Genomic DNA, 9,843 nt, shown 5'->3' with positions numbered 1-9,843 from the left:
GCTGTATTTTCTCCAATAAAACGTTATCTGTTTTTGGACCAAAGGCCCAATTGGTAGGAATCACGGTGCCTACTAAAATCAAAACAATAAGATGCATGATCTAGGTAAAATCCTAACTTGGGTACCCTTCATTGCAACCGTATCTAGTCTCAAAAGACCTTACTTATTGCCTAGAAGTCCTTTAAGATTTCTATTTATTTATAACCCTGTGACATTGAATAAAGTTAAGGTATTTAAAAAAGGTCAAGGTCACCCATTTGAAGAAACTTTGAAGCCATTATACCAGCATGATATAGACCCAATATCAGATCTCTAGGCTTAATAATCTGGAGTAGAAGTAAGGGAAAAGTTTATGCCAGAAGGATGATAGCAGTTGAGCGAAAAATAGCCAGTGGCCCAAGTCATCAATTCTGTATTTGCATATTACAGAGTTACCTGCCTTTGTAGCCTCTTTTAATAATAATGCGTACAGGAAAGCAGACACAGAGCAAATTAACAGGAGGGTGGCTTTGGAAGCCCCTCTGGTGGCTGCAGGCCAACATTTCAGGTTGAGATGGGGATAAAGCACGAGAGAGCGCATCCTTGATACTCCAGGTGTTACTATCACTGACGTCATATCCACCCCTGGACTATCTTAGTAAAACTGGCAACAAAAAACACAGGTAATTGATCATTTAATGTACATCAAAGGAATTGTATGCTGGTGAGTTCGGCATTGCTTTCTCTGTAATCTTCAAAAGAAGTCTTTAAAGGCCTGTGATTGGTCAGGGTTTTTTCTCCTGAACTGCCTCCATATTTTATTATGTGATAGTCCAGGGGTGTAGAGTAACCTCTGGAATATCGAGGATGGAAAAAAGGTCCGCAGTTTCCTTCTCGTCTGAGGGATCAGAAAATTTTGATATTCTAGACGCTTCTGTGTGGCATTTGGGCACTTTAAGCTGTTAAATTAACTATTTCTTAGCTAAAAAACTTGGTAAAATATCCATTCAAAGTAAGTATATAAGGAATGGAATACATACACATGTATACATCAACTACACTTTTCATTTCCAAAAGCAATTAAATGACCAATCAGTGGCATAGGAAGATGAAACGTAATGGGGGGGGGGGGGGGGGGGGCAAAGGTCCTCAATATTTTGTAACCCCCGCCGCACCTACAGGAGGAGATTAATTCAACACACAACCATATATACTTTAAAAAGGAAATTAACGAAAACTGGCCAAATTAGCGTGTGAGCGCCGAAGGCGCGAGATTTTGGGGTCTGGGGGTCGACCCCGGGAAAAATATTACGATTTAGAATGGCTTAGATGAATTTTACAGTGTATTTTGATGATTTTGCGAGCGCCCGAAAGCGCGAGATTTTGGTGTTATGGGAGTTCGGGGGTCTTTCCCGGGAAAAAATATTACGATTTAGAATGGCTAAGATGAGTTTTACAACGCATTTTGATGAATTTGCGAGCGTCCGAAGGCGCGAGATTTTGGAGTTTGGGGGGTCCGGGGGTCTCCCCCGGGAAAAAAAAATACGATTTTAGAATGTTTAACGATGTATTTTAATGATATTAAAGCGTTCTTACCATGGTAATTTTTCGATTTAAAGTAACCTGCATTTGAAAATGATAATTGTGATAATTGTGTCGTCATATCATTGTGCAGCCCTGCTCGATCTGAACATACCGGCTTCACACCATCGGCACATTGTTTTGTAACTCAAAATAATAATGAATTAATTGTCTTGCTAAGACATATAAACAAAGTAATCTTTTAAGAGACATTTTTGAAATACAAATGCAGTACGTAGAATCCCTCAATGGATATTTTTAGTGTAGTTCATGTGTATTGAATTACTACTATTAAAGGTTTGAACATTATGTGCTTGAACGTTTTAGGAAATGCGCCGCGCAGCGGAAATTTTTTTAGAATGAAGTACAAAAATTGTGCAGGAGGACTCTTTTTTCTTTCAAATATGCATTTTTAGAACATTTCAGTCGGCGAAAATGGGGGGGGGGGGGGGGGCAAAAAGACATGTTTGCCCCCCCCCCCCGTCTTATGATGCATGGAGAGTAAACTCAAAACCTTCATTTACATGTATCATGTAACTGTTTCAAGAGAAAAAAATATCGAAAAAGTATCTACGAGATACATGTACGAATCCTTACACATAAATGTATATACACCAAAAAGCATTGCATCACATAGAAGTCTGAATTTAGTGAAATATAAATCAACTAATAAACCAAGATGATAAAAACAATTAAAATAATACATCAAATCGTCGTGAACACACCAATATCCACCAACAACATGGATTGGTACGATGAAATGTGGTTGGTAATGTCTGGAACGGCTTGCCAGAATCGGTCGTGAACACAGAAAACCGCTGGAAAACCATCTAAAGGACACCGTGTATAGTAATTACTAATACTTTTTGGACCTCAAGTGTAATTAACCATTCACAACATATAATCTGTGTAATATGTTTGCATAATGAAATCTTCAGACATTAAAGTTAAGAGAAACAAAACAATGTCTAAATTTCGGTTATCTGCCCATGATTTGAATATAGAGAGGGGGAGATACAGGAATATACCTAGGAATCAGAGAATATGTTCATTTTGTAATGATGATATTGAAGATGAATTCCATTTCGTTATAAAATGTAAGGTGTATGAAATTCTAAGATTAAAATTTATAAAACCATACCATGTCAGAAATCCTAGCACGTTAACGTAAATTCAATTAATAAATACACAAATCTAAAGGAATTGAATAATATGTGTAAATACATTTCTTTGGCTTTAGAAAGAAGAAAATTGCTGTCAGGTTAAGACCAAACCGCTCAACTAGTCCATCCGTCTGAGGGTGAAACGGTGTCGTTCTCGTCTTATGAATCCTAAGCATTCCGCACACCTCTTTCATTAGGGCAGAATCAAAGTTTCTCCCCTGCTCCGAGTGGAATTCCTGTGGCATTCCGAATCCACAGAAAAATTCCTCTACCAGAACACGAGGTACGGTCTTAGCTTCTTGATCCGGAATAGGGAACGCCTCCATCCATTTGGTTTAGCAATCCGTAACGACCAATATGTAACGATGTCCCCTCTCAGAGATTGGCAAAGGTCCAAGAATGTCAGCTGCTACTCTCCCCATAGGCTCGCCACTCAAATAGATGTTCATCGGCGCCTTTCGTTTCGGAATAGGATTCTTCTTGGCGGCACATGCTGGACAGGATTCGATCCATCTCCTGACATCGGATGATAGGCCCCTCCAGAAGAACCTGTCTCTTAGCTTACGGACTGTCTTCTTTTAACCCAGATGTCCTGCTGTTTTAGCATCATGCGGTTCCTGGAGAATCTCCTTGCGGAGCGTGTAAGGTACAGTCAGAAGATACTAGTGATTTGATCCGCTTTCACTCTCATCGACGGAACAAGATCCCATCCTTTACCTCAAGCTGTTCCCACTGTGCCATGTACGCTTTCAACTCCGATGATGCTGCTGGAAAACAGTCGAGTGCTGGTTTTACCCCTTTTTCCAAACTTTTCACGAGAAAACTAAGCTCATCATCATCAGCCTGGTGGTCTCTAATGTTCTTTCTGGTTTCATCGTCTACCAAAACCATATTTGCTGATCTGTCTACCTCTAAGTCGGAATAACTGTTCTCATCGAGCCCACACTGATTACACGGTCGGCGTGATAGTGCATCCGCATTTGAATGTCTCTTTCCGGCTCTATGTTCGATCTCAAACTGGTACGTATCTAAAGTTTCGATCCAACGGGCGATCTGACCTTCTGGCACGCGCGTAGAAAGAAGCCATCGAAGCGCTGCATGGTCGACCCTAAGCTTAAACTTTCGTCCGTATAGATAGTGACGGGACTGTTTTATGAAGGAGACGGCGGCAAGCAATTCCCTTCTAGCAACGCAATAATATTTACGCTCAGACTTTGTCAACGTCCGACTGGCGTACGCAATTGGCCTTTCCACTACTTTTCGTTATACATCTGCTTCTGTGATAAAACCGAGCCTATGGCTGAGTTACTTGCGTCCGTATCGGGTATGAATGTACTCCGGATACCTCAGAGTTTCGGAGCTTGTGAGTTTGTTCTTCAACTTCATAAATGCTAAGTCATGATCGGCTGTCAAAACAAACGGTCGATTCTTTTCCGTAAGTTGAAACAAACATCCGGCAATGGATGAAAACCCTTTCACTAAACGCCGATAATAGAAGTCAAGACCGAGGAAACTACGTAGTTCTTTGACATTTTTCGTTGTCTACCAGTCGGATACGGCTTTGGTTTTGTCTGGATCAGCACTCACATCGTCCTCGGACACGAAATGACCAAGATACTTCACGGACTTTGCTAGGAATTCGCACTTCATCGGTTTTAACTTTATATTAGCGGCTCGAAGTCTTTCGAATACTTGTCGAAGTCTGCTGAGATGCTGATCAAATGTTTAGCCGAACACGATTATATCGTCAAGGTAAACAAGTCACACTTCCCAGTGTAACCCTGCTAAAACCTTTTCCATAAGACGTTCGAACGTGCTTCCACTATTTGACGGACCGAAAGGCATGACATTGAAATGGAACAGACCCTTTCTGGTAACAAAGGCTGTTTTTTTCTTGTCGGCTTCCTCCATCTCAACCTGCCAATAGCCACTGGTGAGGTCGAGAATGGTAAACCATTTGGAACCAGAAAGACTGTCTAGTGTCTGATCTATTCTCGGGAGCGGATACGCATCCTTAATTTTCGCGGCGTTTAGCTTTCTATAATCAACACAAAATCGCATTGTGCCGTCTTTCTTCTTCACTAGTACTATCGGAGACGTCCACGGACTGTCTGAAGGCTCGATAATTTTATGCTTTAACATCGACTCTACTTGACTATCTGCTTCCGATTGAAGATGTACAGGGGATCTCCGGAAAGATTGTTTAATTGGTCTCTGATTTCCAGTTTCTATCCGATGTTTCACGATCCCGGCTTTTCCAATATCCGTGCTGCTCTTCGAAAACACGTCTGAGTAATCAGTCAGCAATTTCTTAAATTTTCCATCTGAACCTCTGGCAACGTATTGGAACACCTTTCTAGTATCGGCAGTAAGTGCGAATTTTTATCAAAGTCTTCGGATGCGATTGACCCAGATCCGGCGGTTGCATACTCTTTCCCAACTGATCGTAATCGAACATCATCGGCCATCCGGATTTCATCGATCGGTTCCGCCTCGGCCGCGACGGTTCCCATCGGGTGAATTTGGGTTCCGACCCAAGATTCATTACTCTTAGTGGACTCTGATTTTTCAATCCATCTATGATAACCTTACAAACTAACAAGTCTCGACTCTGAACGAAGTTTTCCGTCGGTTCAACAATCAAAGACCCTGAATATGCGTGATCTGGCTGAACAGGGAGAATCATTTCATGACCCGGTTGGAAGACAACGCCCTCCGCGATTCTAATCTTAACCTGCCTGATGTCCATATTTATTTTAACATCTGAGCAACCCGAATTTCTTTGCAGCCCTCCCGAGTCTGGAGGAACTCGGAGTACCGATGATCTGATGACAACGTTGCAACGGTGAGCCTTGAAGAAATCAAACCCCAACAATCCGTCATAATTAATGTCGGCTACTAGAAACGGATGCTTAAATTTAACGCCATTCATCGTCAGTTCTAGAGTGATCATGTCCTCTGTTTTCAAATGATGTCCGGTAACCCTTTTTGTACGCCAATTTATCGGATCTGGACCCAGTGCCAAAACATCTAGAAGTTTGTACTCAATTCCCGGATAAGCCTCCAGAGCAAATCTTTTGACAGATTGACTAAGCTCCATGACGGATACACCTTCCCCCTGCCTCCTTGCTTTCAACTGTGCTCGATATAACTCTCCTCGTTTCTGCGGATGAAATTCGTCTGTTCAAAGCGGCAACAATCTTCCCGAAATCCCGTAGTTCATGACTGGACAAAACGCCGATCGTCTGCTGAGCTTGCCCTCTGAGACTAATACATAGGTACTCGGCTTTCTTGGAATCGCTCCATCTGTTGATCCGGGCACACATCGCAAAGTACTTGAGGTAATCTGGCAAGGGGGTTGATCCGTTGAAAGTCTCGGAAACACTCACGGCCTTCTTTGATTGGGCGTTGGCTACGTCTGCTGAACAGTATCGGAATCAACCCGTCTACTTCCGGATCCAATCCGTACATTCGATCCGTCTTCTTTCCGTGTCCTATTAAGATTTTGGGTACCCATAATCTGTTCAAAATCTTCATCATCTGCAGAGTGTTCACTTGATCCCCGACCGCCACTGTAAGATTCTTTTTGAGGCCGCTCGGAATTCTTCCAAATCTTCATCTCAGGTTCATAAGATTTCACCCGGCCACGGATCTTATCCCTCTCTAGCTTCTGTAACGGCTCCGGCAATGAAAGGTCCGTTGGTTTTATATCCGATTTCATCGAACTCGTGGTAGGTTGTGGCTTTTGCCTCGCCAAAACAGGATTCGTCGTCCTTTTCAGAGAGCTGCTCCGATATCCATCCCTGGATTTGAGATTCGCTCCTGCGGGTTTGTCTCCTCGCCTTCTCTGCTTCTCTGGCCAGCTCGCTCCGTAGCTCTCGGATCTCGGCATCAATACGGCTCTGCATACTTGTCTCATGATGACTTGATAACGGCAGAGTTCGGGAAGTATGACCTTTTATACCCCCGATTGCCAAAGATTCAATATCGTCGCCATCACAGGGACCTGGCACGGACATTTTTAACCAATAGTATAAATATATAGCTCACTTTCATATGTAGCTCACTTACTTTAACCGTCACCGCCATGTTCATTTGTTCTTCGGAACGCTTCTCGAGTTTAACCACAAGCACAGCACTACATTATTTGCATAATGTAGTCACGATATGTAAACTCGAGAAGCATCCCGAAGAACAAATAAACATGGCGGTGACGGTTAAAGTAAGTGAGCTACACGATGTTTAAATGGAGTTTCTACAAAGTAAGGGTCATGACACCTCCAAAGGAGATTGTGGATCAACACGGTTATGGGTACTGTTTACCACCACAAGCGTAGATTTTGTGATTTTGGCTTGGTTTTTAGGTACCCATTAGAGCCGAGACGACATTTCGACCGGACAGGGAAATGTCTACCTAGCATATATTTCGTAAATTTCCCGATTCATCAAGCCATAACTTCGTCAATACTTGGTCAATTTTGTTCATCAAGCACTCAATGAAAAGATAAATTATTTCTCTTTAAGGTAAGATATCCGTCAATGTTGTATAGAACCCATTTATTAAAATAATCACGGCTTTAAAAAAAATAGGTCCGTTTTGCTCGACCGCCGAGTTCATACCCTTGATACTATAATATATATACCTATACTGCTATTTTAATAAATCGTGCCAGGTCCCTTTGGTCGCCATGACCAGTTGATGGATACGACCTTATTTTCTTTCTAACAGTGACGTTAGTCTTGTCCATAATTGCCAAATATTCACATATACTAGAATACGATAGTTAGAAAAACCACAATAACCGCTGCCACCAATGTAATGCCGAGTTCAATAACAGAAACACATGGTAGCGTGTTCAATAAATGTAATCAGAGATATGTTAACATGTTACTGTGTCTAACACCACACTCATGTCAATATCAATTACTATCAGTATATTATAATTAGTGTATAATTCAATTTTGCTTGTTACGAGCATTTTTATTGGCTTAAAAATTTACTTTATCAGCCCATAAAGTAAAAAATGGCAACGCCGTTTGTAACGTTGCTTCTGATTGGCTGAGATGACGGCGTAATGATTTCATAGACAAAAGAGTATAAAAATGAATTTTGAATATTGAAGAGATTATCTTTAGTAAATTGAATTATAAGGATTAATTTGAATAGATTTTTTATGTTATGGAGATATAACACAAAAATCTGAGTGTACTCTCATCATAAACCGCTTCGCGGTTTATTTAGAGTACACTCAGATTTTTGTGTTATATCTCCATAACATAAAAAATCTATTCAAGTTAATCCTTAAATAAACACAATGTATACATGAAATAGCCGGTTACCTAGAATACGTCGTCCAAACAGAATAGAAAGCGATATCTGGTAATGTACAGGTATGTGAATCAAGCTAAAACCGACCAATAAGATCGCACGCTCGTGCTCGTTCCACGCCTCGCTAACTGGCTACAGTCTACCGACAAATCAATCACCGAGGCGGATATCTACGTAAGAAAACATCAAATGCGAGCATTACAATATATAGAATTTTATGGGGGGGGGGGGTATCAAACTTACAAGTATGGGTGGGTGTGAATATGTGTGAAAGTGTATATGGTTTTGTAATGTGAACAATGCCCTTATGTCTCATTATGTATTATTGTGTATGTATTGCGATAAGTTGTAAAACTTAAGCAAAATAAAGAATCTGAATCTAGTTTACATGTATATCGATCTGCTATTCCAGGGTTCGTGACAAATATGTTGCAACTGATGAGGGAGATCATCGGGGGTTCGAAAGCTGAAGGTCGATGAAGACAAAAGCAAAGTTTTACTATCGAAAAATGATGAATATGATTACATCGGACGGAAATCTCTACATAACCTAGCAGCTCCTTATATATAATCAAACAAAGTTTGGTTAATAAATGGTATATTTTAAACAAGATTGTCTTGAACAGATATAAGAACATCTTTACACGAATTCTTTTACTTATGTCGTGGCCAGAAATTTGGTCTTCAGTGTTATTAATGATATAAAAAAATTATTTGTGGAAGTTTGCCCCAAAGAAATTTCGATACATGAACAACATAAAAACGAGGTGGTGCAACTTCACAGGGGCCATGCATTATTAGCTTATTCCATTTTGATATATCCTTATATTCATGGAAATTTAGCATGTTGATAAAAAAAAACCGACAAAAACCATACACAAACTATGATAGAAATGTCAGCTGAACATGTCTACGTACAGGTAATTCCCCTATTTTCATAATTTCTGTGTATAACACACCTGAGTACAACGGCGTTAAAACAACACATATGTAATAGGGATAGAAAAATACAACACAGAAAATAATATCTCCATCAAACGTCCAAGATCAGTGCAATAGTTTGCTTCTATTTTTTTAATTTTTTTTTGCATACTTATTTATTTTAAAATATTTAGACGTCAAAGTCTTATCAACATTGCAAGCATATTAGTTTGACTTGCACGTATGTACTGTTTTTCTATAAACTATGGACTGAAATGAGTCATGAAACTGTCATTTTCACTTTTTATCTATAAATTATATAATAAAAATTGACCAATTCTATCAGGCTAACCGTCTAATCTAGCCCTACATAGTCCGCTAGCCCTGCCTATATCATTAGGCTTTTTAATTTTTTTTCGCCTAATATATTAGGCAAAAAACAAACTAATAATAAAGTCAGGTTTAGCGGACTAAGCCCTACTAAGATTGGCTACATTCGTAGAAATTATATCATTTGGTAAACCTCGGCCGATTCCAGTATCCTACATACAAGTATGTCAAAAAGTAACAGATTTTTTGTAATCAGATGGAATCACAACAACATGGCAGGCAAAACAACCGATTATACATTGTTACCATTCCAGGATGATAGCAATATCTTCCAGTCTAGCCAACTTTTGGGTTTTTATGTGAGAAACATGTAGGGTAAAAGGTTGGCGACGCGTCATTGCTGTGCATGTATTTACGTGATGTTTGTTTCATCATTCCAATAAGTTGTAAAAGGGGAAAATAAGTACATTATGTAAATACAGTATTGTCAACAGAAGAATCAAATCTTACAATACATATAGGTAAGTGACTACTTTTAAC

The sequence above is a fragment of the Argopecten irradians genome, chromosome 11, assembly GCF_041381155.1.
Source record: "Argopecten irradians isolate NY chromosome 11, Ai_NY, whole genome shotgun sequence".
In the NCBI taxonomy this organism is placed as follows: Eukaryota; Metazoa; Mollusca; class Bivalvia; order Pectinida; family Pectinidae; genus Argopecten; species Argopecten irradians.
Note: the sequence above shows the minus strand (reverse complement) of the source record.